Raw genomic sequence first — 12,615 nt, 5'->3', positions numbered from 1 at the left:
GCTTAAGCTTGCCATCTCCTTCTTCTTCATTACTATGCTATTATGTATGCTAGCACAAGATTTATGATAAGTGAGGAACTAGTTCTTTCTCCTATGAAATGTTTCTTCTTCCTCTTCCCTACCCTCATTCCCTGCTAGCTCTCTCCACCTTCGAAGGTGTTTGAGGTCTTGGGACTGAGGCTTGGGATAGTTAAAGCTTTCTTCAAGTTCATGTTATGCTATGATTGTGATGCATGAAGCTTTCCATCTTCATTGCATCACCTAGGTCACAAGGAACACAAAGAATGTATTGTAACAAGTCTCTCTTAATGGGAGAAATCATAATACAAATGCCTATTGGAGGGGGGACCGGCTCCACATAAATCCAGTCCTCAATTGTTGTCATGTTCTCGAAATTCTCTCTCTTGCAAAAGTATTGTTCATGCCAAGTTAACTAATTGCTATGATTATGTTGCTATCTTCAATTATGTCTACCCGCTATGCTCACAAAGTTATTTCTCGAAAGTATTCTCATTAATTTCCGCTACTCTCAAGTTGAATAGGCTAATTATATTACATTAGTATCAGAGCATTTGGTTTCTCTTTTCTTGCTTAAGAAGAGGGGTCCTTAAGTAGCCTATAAATGGTTGATGTTGTTAATTATAATAGGGTATGTGGAACTGGGATCTAATATCGGTTTTGTTAAGCCCACTATTTGGGGGATGGTGCACACCTCGGGAGATTTGGACTTAATAATGGAGTCTTTTTAGACTTGCCTACGGCTTTACCATTATTGTGCCATAAGAAGTCCGAAAGGAGCTAGCCCTTGGCAACTATGCTATGTTAGACCTACTCCTCTACTCTCTATAATTAACCACTTCGAGCCGTGGGTGTAGATACTTAAGAGCCGATTTTCAAAGGCTAAGAGGAGTGGCAACTAAGGTTTTGAATTGCCAAAGCATACACTAAGTACATACATAAATTTTTTTAACATGGCTGACAATAATCAAGAGAGTAGAATGAACATAGATAGCTTTGATTTTGCACATGAAGGTGCTAATGATGATGCTCCCATGTTTGTGAATTATCTCGTCACTAGGTTGCAGCAAGCTATGGGCAACCCTGCTTTGCAAGCCGAAGTTACTCAACAACTTCGTGCTTATGGAATTTTCCTTCCTCTCCAAGAGGAGAAAGAGCTTAGGAGGCCCTTGAAGAGACCCCCAAAAGAAGACTCTCTCCCATTCGAGAGGAGGAATCCAAAGAGAAAGAAAGCAATGAAACACTAAGTTCTTCTAAAGATGTGTCTCCACGAAGATGGCGGTCTAGACGATCGCCTACTCCTCCCAAGAGGAAAAGAGCAACCCATAGTCCTTCTCCTCATCACTCTGAAAGGCAAGAGAGGAAACAAAGGAAGAAAAGGGCTAGGAAGAGGTCACCCTCTTCTCCTTCTTCTTCACCTTCCTCCTCTTCCGATGAAAGTTATGGCTATTCTCCTAGAGAATACAAGAGGGGAGGACATCGCAAATCATTTCCTGCATGGCGAAGGTCACTAAAGCTAAAGAAGTTCAAGGAGGGAGGAAAGAGTATCTCTTTTCTCACCTACGATGGCACCTTTGGTGCTACCGACAAAGTGTTGGCCTTCATCCAGCAATTTGATGCGGCCTTTGGGGACGAGGGCTTCACAGAGTCCTCCAAGCTACGCCATGTAGCTATGCATTTCCAAAAATCAGCTCATCAATGGTGGGCTAGCCTTCGTGGCAATGGAGAAGCCCCAAAGACATGGAAAACTCTACGAGTTTCCATCATGAAGCAATTTCTTCCAAGCGATACTAAAGATAAAGTTCTTATTGAATGGCGCGGCTTGAAGCTTCTCTCTCATGAGTCCATCAACAAGTATGTAGACAAGTTTTGGGATTTACATCTCAAAGCTACTGTCTTTCAAAAGATAGACTTTGCCGAGCAAAGACAGCAATTCTGTGCGGGATTACCTGAAGAGATGGCCGAATACATCAACTCTCAACGGCCCGGTACTATTACCGAAGTAATCCACCACACCATGGTTGCTTCACGCATCAATTTCCATCAAGGGGCTAGACATAATGTCAAGCCCATGGAAAACAAAGATAAAAATGATGCAAAGGGGAAAACCAATGCTCAAAACAATTCCCAAGTCACTTCCAACAACAACAACAACAACAATCGGTCCAAGGAGAAGGGAGTTTACAAAGGTAAAAACAAACTCTCTCCTGAAGAGCTTGAAGCTTTTCACAAGGACCACAAGTGTTTCAAGTGTGGGGAGCAAGGACATGGCTATCGTTCTTGCCCCAAGAAGAATACTCGCAATGAGACTCCTAGGGCTTCCACCATCGAAGCTCCAAAAGAGGATGCTCATTGCAAAGGATCATCACTCTCCTATGCTTGGGGAAAGGTAAGAGAGCATGATGCCTTCATCTTGTTTGACCCTGGCTCTACTCTCAACTTCATATCAATAGAGTTGGCCACCAAGTTGGGCATTCAAGCTTTTGAGATGGGAGATATAGTAGTGGCTGATGCAGCTTTCAAGGGACAACAAGCCTCCGTTACTCCCTTGATTGGGAAGTCGAGGCTTCATGTCCAAAGCTATGTCGACAAAGAAGACTTCTTCATCTCTCCTCTCCAACATCAGGATGTTATCCTAGGGGCACCATGGTTTGATCGCATGGCTGCCAACATGAAGTTCCCTGAAAGGAGAATTTACTTCACCTACAGGGTAAAGAACATTTATATAGATGCTAGTGAGCGTGGTCGCACTATTCCACTTGTAAATCCTCTTGCTTTTGATAAGTCAATGAAGAGCTCAGTTTCTGCGTGTTGGGGTGTATGCGAGGTGGCCGTGGGAAACTACCCTTGTAAACTTGATTTTCCCTATTCAATATAGGGAGAGAAAGAGGAAGGGTTGACCACTCTTCCTTCTCCACTAACCCAAGACAGTGGCTGCCTGTGCATCTCCCCCTTCCCCATTTCTCTTCTTCCCCTCTCTTGCACACACTCCGTACATGCACACGCGTGCTTAACAATTGGTATCAGAGTTACGGCAGCGATTGGTGCGTGCGACGCTTTCTCGACGATCGACACGGAAGCGATGGAGCTCACCGACTATGGCGGAGCTCGGAGCTCGAACCTGAGCTCGACAGTGGGAGATCTGAAGCGGATCGGCAAGATCTTGGACTCCGGCATGCGCAGCCCCTCTCAAGGAGAGGGAAGCTTGAGAGTCTTGAAGGAATCTTAGCAAGAAACTAGATCTGCAGAGGAGAACTGAGTAGCAGATAGACAATCGGTAGAGCATTGTGAACCTTGAACAAAGCTTTTGAGCTCGAGTGCACAGTCCGAGAGATTGGCTGTGTGATGCTCGTACAAACGAAGACAAAATCGGGCTGCAGCAGGTCGAGCTGGTGAGCAGGGGAATTAAAGCACTGGCAAATTTGGGTGCTCTTGGGCAGTGACAAGAGGCCTGAGTCGGGAAGGGCTGAGAATTGAAGCAACACATTGCAAGTGAACATTTGTAGGCAGTAGAGCTCACGCGCTGAGCATCTCGGGTAGCGTTGGGCATTCAACAAGCGGCAGCAGACAAGAGCTTTGGAGAGTTGGATTAAGCAAAGCTTTAATCGAAAACATTGGAGCAACCGAGCACGTGCAAGCAGCAGGCCTTTTGGTGGCGTGTGATACACACACATTTACAATTGAGCCAATTCGTCAGCACTGGCTGCTTTGAGCTTTTCTGTGAAGCTCAAATCAAGTAAGGGAGCAAAGGGGAAATTGAAGCTGAGCTAAGCCAAGCAAATTCGGGCTGCAGCGAGGCTTGAAGCAGGTTGAGAAGCAAGGCAGGAGATCTTGTTGTCACACACACACACACACACACACACACACACACAGTGTGCAGCTGAGCCTTGCAGCACGAGTCCGGGCAGTACCGAGTAGGCCCACACACCCGTCCTTATCTCGTCAATTCCTGCAGCATTCGGCATTGCAGCAAGTAATTAAAAGTTTTTTTAAACTTTAAGCCCACACACACTTTGTGTGTGCAAGATCTCGTTCCCATTGTTGAACCCCGAGTTCCTAACAAAGCGAGCTTGACACCGTGCTTGCGAGCGAGCCCAAGCAACACACAGAGCGAGTGAGCGAGTGAGAAAGAGGGACCAGAGTCTCATCGTCGACATCAGTGATTCTCCGATTTCAACATCGACTTCTTTGACATCGTCACCCGACTTCGACTTCCACACTCCCGAGTCCGAGAAGTTGACAGCAATCTTTACAGACCGAGCAAGATCTGCGATCGATATCGATACGACTCGGTATTGGCCGCTCGAGCATTGGCGTTTTACGGCTACTCGGTTAGCCACTTCCGCCCGGCGGCGGAAGACGACATCGACATCGACACCGTTCATGCGCACCGGCTCGACACTCCTCATTGCGGCGGATCTTCGACATCCGACCTAGACACTGGGCGCTTCCCCACACGAGCGTGTTCTCGCGATCGACGACCGTGCTTGCGACATGCGCGGGTGAGGTACCTCTATCATAGAGGAGTGACACCCGGCATCGTCACCGAGCGCACCGATCGCCTTCTACGACACAGTTTACGGATACGACACCTTTGGCGGCTATTCGACTAGCATATTTCTACCCGCCGGCAGAAATCGGCACATAGCGACACCGACACGCAGGTTACAGGCCACATGGGGGTTTTTCAGCCCATTCACTCACAGATTCTCCAGGTTACCAGACACTACGCTTTCACAGGCGATTTGGCAGTCATTTCGACAGCAGATTCTCTGCGGACACATGCGTTGACAGATGCATTTTGTTGTGAGCACACCTAGTGCTACTGAGCTCTTTTGAGAGCAAATATCCCCGCAGGGATCACTTTCACTGCATGCAGCAGTTCTTGGCGCCTGTTTGAGCGCGATTTTACTCATGTACGTTGAGTTGCGGACACTGCCCACTGTACTACGTGTGGAGCCATTTTTGGCTATTTTGGCAGTTTTTCTCGGCCGTTTCTGAGACTCGGACCGGAAGAGCCCTTTCTGAGACTGTGGCTAGTCCATTTCTGTCTGCATTAGCCTTTTTTGGAGGGTCGATAGTGTGAGGTTTTCTTTGAGCTTGGGTGTGCTCGAATGTTGAGACACCTTCGGTGATACAGGTAGTTGGAGTTCCCCTTTTTCGGTACCCTCGCCATAGGATATGTATCTGGACGGTTATTTATGCTTTTGACGCCGAGTTGGCACTCACATAGCAGTTGTTTTGTGCAGCAGATGCCCAGTTAGTGCAGTTGGCACATTTATATGCATTTTGAGTTGAGTTTTGACTCCTCATACAAAGGCGACTCTGCCGGATTTACTTCCCGCGAGTCGTGACTTCCATTGTTGGCACTTTTGAGTCTATTTCGGTTGAGATTTTACTCCCGATACAAAGGTTACTCTGCCCAAATTTCTACAGCTTCTCGACATAGTTTGGCACCTCTGACACCCTCTTGTCAACGATGGCTTCTTCTTCAGAAAAGGAGGAGTATTTCATTCGGAAGTTCGATGGCAGCAACTTCACCATGTGGAAAGAGCGCATGAAAGATGTTTTGATAAACAAAGGCTTCTCCAAACTGTTGAAAGAGCACGCAGAGGATGATGATTATACACAAGCTCAATGGGAGCTTTTGGATGCAAAAGCCATGGCTACGATACGTCTACATCTAGCCGAGTCAGTCTTCTTCACTATCATAGGGAAGAAAACAACCAAGGAACTTTGGGATAGCTTATGTTCAGCATGGGAAAGCAAAAGTGCATCCAACAAAGTTTTTCTCATGAAAAAGCTTATGAAGCTCAACATGAAAGAAGGTAGCACAGTTTTCGGTCACTTAAATGAGTTCAACTCCTTGTTTAGTCAGCTGACATCTCAGGGCTTTAAGGAGTTTGACGATGAACTCAAGTCTATCTTCTTATTATGCTCTCTACCCAGTTCATGGGATATCTTTTGCACAGCCATTAGCAATTCAGCTCCGAATGGCAAGTTAGAATTCAATGATGTCACAGATGCGTTGCTGACTGAAGAGATTCGTCGTAAATCTCTCGATAATGCTAGTCATGGAGATGCATATATGGCTGGCAGTTCAACAAAGCCAAGAGGCCGTGATAGGAACAAATACAAAAGCAAAAGTAGAGAGCGGAATCCTCGTAGTCCTAGCAGACACAGGAACCAAAGTAGAGACTGAAATGCCAAAAATGTCAAGTGTTACTATTGCCACAAGAAGGGTCATTACAAAAAGGATTGTTGCAGTTTCCTAAGAGATCAGAAAAACATGCAAAAGGATAATTCTGGCAAAGGCAAAAGTACAGTAAAAATTGAGGTGCTCAACATTGTTGAGTATCCCATGCCTGCCACTGCAGTAGAGGATGCTCCTCCTCCAGATCTCACTCCAAATGCTTTGGTTGCACAGGATGAGGGTTATGCACAGAATTGGATCCTTGATTCTGGTGCAAGTTTTCATGTCACACCGCATAGAGAGTGGTTTTCCTCTTATGCATCCATGCATGGAATTGTCAAGCTTGGTAATTCCTATGAGGTTGACATTATTGGCATTGGTGATGTGAAACTTCAGATGCATAATGGCACTACTTTTGTGCTACAGAATGTCAGACATGTGCCCAAGCTTACGAAAAGCTTGCTTTCTATAGGGCAATTGGATGACATTGGCTACACTACAGTTTTTAGTAATCGTTCTTGGATGATCCACAAGAACAACCTTATCATGATGAAAGGCAATAAAAACGGATCCCTGTACTCTTTGTTTGTTTCGAGTGTCAACGAACACTCTATCTATGTTGCCGAGCTGCCGTCTCCTGAGTTGTGGCATAGCCGGCTAGGGCATATTAGCCAAAAGGGAATGAAAACACTTCAGCGTTTCGGCTACTTACCTGTGTTAGATTACACGGACTTTCCATTGTGTGAGCATTGTCTGTATGGCAAACAGACTAGATTGACATCTTCGCCATTGAATAAGAAACTAGGCAAACCTCTAGACTTGGTGCACAGTGATTTGTGTGGTCCAATGCCACATAAAACTCTAGGGGGAGCTAACTACTTTCTCACATTCATAGATGATTCTACCAGAAAGGTGTGGGTGTATCTCCTTAAGCGTAAGGAAGAAGTCTTTTCGACATTCCAAAAATTCCTCGCCATGGTTGAGAACCAATCAGGAACAAAGCTCAAAGCTTTTCGCACAGACAATGGTGGAGAATATGTCTCCATAGAGTTCAAGGATTTTTGCAATAGAAGAGGCATTCGGTGGCAGTTTACTGCTCCATACACACCTGCACAAAATGGGATAGCTGAAAGAATGAATTGAACAATTCAAGAGCAAGTTGTCTCTATGATGTCTATGGTGAAGCTTACTCCCGAATTTTGGGGGGAAGCTGTTCTGACAGCACTGCACATCATCAACAGGTCATCTAGTTCTCCTTTGAATTTCAAAATTCCAGAAGAATTATGGACTGGCAAAAGGCCAAGCTATGAGCATTTACGTGTATTTGGATGTGAGGCATATGCACATGTGCCCAAAGAACTTCATCGGAAGTTAGATTCCAGATCACACAAATGCATCTTTATTGGCTATGGTGCAAACGGATAGATGGGATATCGTCTCTGGCACCCAGAATCAAACAAAGTCATTCGTAGCTCACATGTGATTTTCCATGAATCAAAAATGCACAAGAAGCCCATCAAAGATGTAGAGTACAGACGTGTTCGTTTTGAGGATGTAGCCTCCGAACCAACTCAGTTCAGTAGTGTTGCACCCACTCCTCAAGTGCAAGATACTACTATTGCTCCGGAGAGAGCGGAGTCCAGCAGTCAGGCACTGAGACGCTCTGAGAGAGTATCACGTGCGCCCGAGCGGTTTGAGCCCGGTATACACAACATTTTGGTCACTGACAGTGGAGAGCCAACCTGCTATAAAGAAGCTATACAAATGGAGGATAGCATTAAGTGGGAGCAGGCTATGCAATCAGAATACAATTCGATTGTGGCTAATGAGACATGGGATTTGGTTGAATTACCAAAAAACAAAAATGCTTTACCTTGCAAGTGGGTATACAAAAAGAAGTATACAATGGAAGATCTCGAGCCTAGATACAAGGCTCGTCTAGTTGCCAAGGGTTTCAAGCAACAAAAAGGTGTGGATTTTGATGATATTTTCTCTCTAGTAGTCAAGATCACTACACTTCGCACCGTGCTTGGCTTGGTTGCTATCCAAGACATGGAACTTGTCCAAATGGATGTGAACACGGCATTTCTTCACGGGGATCTAGATGAAGATGTCTACATGAAACAACCAGAGGGCTTCGTATGTGAAACCCAAAAAACAACGAGGACAGAATTGGTTTGTAGACTTAAAAAGGCACTCTATGGTCTCAAGCAAGGTTCAAGGCAATGGTATCAAAAATTCGACAAATTCATGCAGTCTCAGGGTTACATTAGAAGTCAAGAGGATCACTGTTTATACACAAAAAGGTTGAATGATGGTTCTTTAATCATCTTGATCTTGTATGTAGATGATATGCTTATCGCAGGCAAATCAATTGATGAAATCAATCAGTTGAAAAAGATGCTAAGCACTCAGTTTTCCATGAAGGATTTGGGAGATGCCAATCACTTTCTTGGTATGCACATCAAGAGAGACAGGCAACGTGGAATTCTTGAATTATCTCAAGAAAAGGACATTCACAAAGTCTTGCAACGTTTTAGTATACAAGGGGGGAAGTCATTGAGTACCCCAATGCAAGCATACTCCAAACTTAGCAAGGAAGACTCTCCCAAGACAGTGGCTGAGAAAGAGGAAATGGCGAAAGTACCATATTCTTCAGCAGTTGGCAGTTTGATGTACGCTATGGTTGCCACAAGACCAGATATTGCACACGCAGTGGGAGTGGTTAGTAGGTACATGGCAAACCCTGGCAAGAAGCATTGGGAAGCAGTGAAGAAAATCCTCAGATATTTGAAAGGTACAGCTAGCAAGTGTTTACGCTTCGGAAACAGTGATGCATCTATTGTAGGTTACACGGATGTGGATTATGCGGGTTGCGTGGATCGTAGAAGATCCACATCTGGCTATGTGTTCATGTTTGCTGGAGCAGCTATCTCTTGGAGATCGTGTCTCCAAGATTGCACGTCTTCATCTACCACTAAGGCAGAATATGTTGCTGCGTCTGACGCCAGCAAGGAAGCCATATGGTTGGTTCGTCTAGTGGGAGATTTGTGCATTCACGAGGTTCCAATACTACATTGTGATAGTCAGAGTGCCATTGCTTTGGCAAAGAATCCAGTGTTTCACTCAAAGTCGAAACACATAGAGGTCAGATACCATGTCATACGAGATGCATTGGCTGGCAAGCGTATCGAGCTTGTCAAGGTTCACACTGATGACAACCCCGCAGATGCTCTCACAAAGAGCCTAGCCTCAGAGCGATTTACACATTGTATAGAACTTATGGGTGTAGGATGAAGCCTCGACAATGCTTCATCAATTTTGTATAGACTAACTATACTAATGCCACTATTGGCCACCATGACCTTCAAGTGGGAGGTTGTTGGGGTGTAGGCCAGGTGGCCGTGGGAAACTACCCTTGTACACTTGATTTTCCCTATTCAATATAGGGAGAGAAAGAGGAAGGGTTGACCACTCTTCCTTCTCCACTAACCCAAGACAGGGGCTGCCTGTGCATCTCCCCCTTCCCCATTTCTCTTCTTCCCCTCTCTTGCACACACTCCGTACACGCACACGCGTGCTTAACACTGCGTACATGATTTTTGTCAAAGAGTCTCTAAAAGATACTAATGTTTCATCAAATGTAAATGATAGGAATCAAGAAGAGTTAGACTTGTCTAATTTTCTAAAAGGATTCCAAGATGTGTTCATCGATGATATCCCTATGGACTTACCTCCAAAACGAGGTGATGATGACCATCGTATTGAGCTCCTTCCTGGAAGCTCACCACCTAACAAACCTCCTTATCGAGTCTCACAAGCTCAACAAGAGGAGATCATGAGGCAAGTACAAGAGCTGGTAGACAAAGGGATGGTGAGGCCTAGTTCCTCTCCCTTTTGTTCTCCAGTCCTTCTAGTGCAAAAGAAAGATGGTACATACCGTATGTGTGTGGACTATCGAGCACTAAACCATATCACTATCAAAAACAGATTTCCCGTACCTCGGGTAGAAGATCTGTTTGATAAGCTACAAGGCTCTACCTACTTCAGTAGGATTGACCTTAAGAGTGGCTATCATCAAATAAGGATAGTGGATGAAGATATCTTAAAGACCGCGTTTCGCACAACGTTTGGTCTTTATGAATATCTAGTCATGCCTTTTGGCTTGACTAATGCACCAGCTACGTTCAATCGTTTGATGGAGAAAATTTTTAGACCATATCGTCAATTGTTAACCCTCACGGCTCACGGACACCCCATCACCTACGACGGACGTGTATTATGTATTCGGTAGAGTCAGGTACCGGGCTTGTCGGACCAATAGGGAAAGGTAGAGTGATCGTCGATGAGAGGCACACTTTAACTTGGACATTCAAGGGATTAGTTGGTTAAGCATGGGCGCCCAAGTGTGAATGGGGTGAGCTCCTATAAAAGCCAACTAAACCTAATTTTTACTCATTCTCTCATTTGTGCAATTGAAGAGTGCTCTTGCTCCATCTCCATCTTCTTCTTCTTCACCTCCTTGTGTGTGTGTGCGTGAGAGAGAGAGAGAGGGAGAGTGTGTGTGCGATCGAGCATTACGAAGGCACGACGGCGGCGAAGCGGTTGAGTGCGGCACGACTGCAGCTTCTTCTTCATTGCGGCGAGGAATCCACCACGAAGGCGAGCGTAGAGCGGTGAGTGACACACCCTTTGTTTTCTTGAGCTTACTAGTTTAGGCTTGTTGTGTGCTTGGAGCCGTTTGTGGCTCGCATACGGTGTATTGGCAAGTCCCTTGCTTCGACAGTGCGGCAAGGAGCGCACATTTTTGGCGCCGCTGCCGGGGATATGCCCTACACTAAGCTCGGTTAGCACTTTACGCTTCCTTGTGGTGCAATTTCTATCATAGGAAAGGTAGGGAAGGAGTGTGTGGAGATTTCTGTTTTTTGCGTTTTCTGCATTTGCTGTCAAGTTTCAATTTCTGCTATTGTCTGCGTTTTTTCAATTTCCGCAATTTCTGCATTTTCAAGTTCGGCGTTTTCAATTTCTGCAATTTTTTGCATTTCTGCGTTTTTTTAATTTTCTGCAATTTCTGCATTTTCTGCAATTTCTGCGTTTTTTTCTGCAATTTCTTCAATTTCTGCAATTTCTTCATTTCTGCGTTTTTTTAATTTTCTGCAATTTCTGCATTTTCTGCGTTTTTTTCTGCAATTTCTGTAATTTCTGCATTTCTGCGTTTTTCAATTTTTTGCATATCTGCGTTTTCAATTTCTGTATTTTCTGCACCAAAAAGAAAAAGGAAAAAAAATTTCTGAAAAAAATATCTAAAAAAAAAATAATCGGAAATTAAAAACGCGAGCGAGCGGGCGGCTAAATTTTTCGAAAATAAAAAACCTGACTCTTAAAACGAACGGGTTGGTTTGTATAAAAGATAGATCGGGATCATTTTCCCAAGCCCAAGCCCAAGCCCAGGCCCAGGCCTCAGTCTTATAATATATACTAGACTCACTCTTATATATATACCCTACTCCCTCAAGAGAGAATGAGAGCATGTGGGACAAGTCCTCCACTCTCCTAGACTCACTCTTATATATATACCCTACTCCCTCAAGAGAGAATGAGAGCATGTGGGACAAGTCCTCCACTCTCCTCCTTTCTCTTCCCACTTGCACCCTTAGACTTTCTAGTTTGGGCCTAGTTCCCTACTGGAAATTGACAGTTTTAGGGATTCCGAGGGCATAGAGTGACCAAACGGAGGGCTGTAAAGCACGGCACGACCCTCTGACCGATACGCTCGTTTCGAGCTATCACACGGCCCATTCCACGACACGCTCTAAAAAATCTAGCAAAAAAACAAACAAAAAACACGCCAAAAACTAGTCACAAGGCCTCCTAGAGCAGCTTTTTGACACCTTAGGGTATCAGAAGCACATGCACTTACGCTCTAGGCGGGTGCTAGAACACGAGCATATTGAGGGTGCCTCTGTTCATACGGACACCCATTACCCATCCACGATAGGATCTAGACCCTCAGCGGGGACACAAGGTACCACCACCCAAGACCCTAAAATAGCCGCTAGTGATTCCTCCTCCGACTCAGAAATCATGGAAGCATACCCTACCCAAAACACTGAGAGAGAAGGCCATGCACCTCCTGAAGCTCCACAGCCTAGTACTAGTATGTTTAGCCGTTTCATGGAAACATTAGGTAGAGCTACTCGCTCGGAACCTGATGCAAATGAAGCACACGAAGGGGGTGGGGAAGTGGACTCTCCTTTTACATCGCACGTGGACCCCACACCCCCAAAGAGTGTCCATGTGGATATCCTGCCAACTTCTTACCAAGAAGGCCCTGTTGAGCTGCCTCCTTCAGAAGTTCCCTCTAGAGTACCGTTGGTGACAAGTAAAACCACGGGGAGCAACAT

Source organism: Adiantum capillus-veneris, chromosome 26 (genome assembly GCF_014529385.1).
Source record: "Adiantum capillus-veneris isolate H3 chromosome 26, ASM1452938v2, whole genome shotgun sequence".
NCBI lineage: Eukaryota > Viridiplantae > Streptophyta > Polypodiopsida > Polypodiales > Pteridaceae > Adiantum > Adiantum capillus-veneris.
This window is presented reverse-complemented; position numbering follows the sequence as displayed.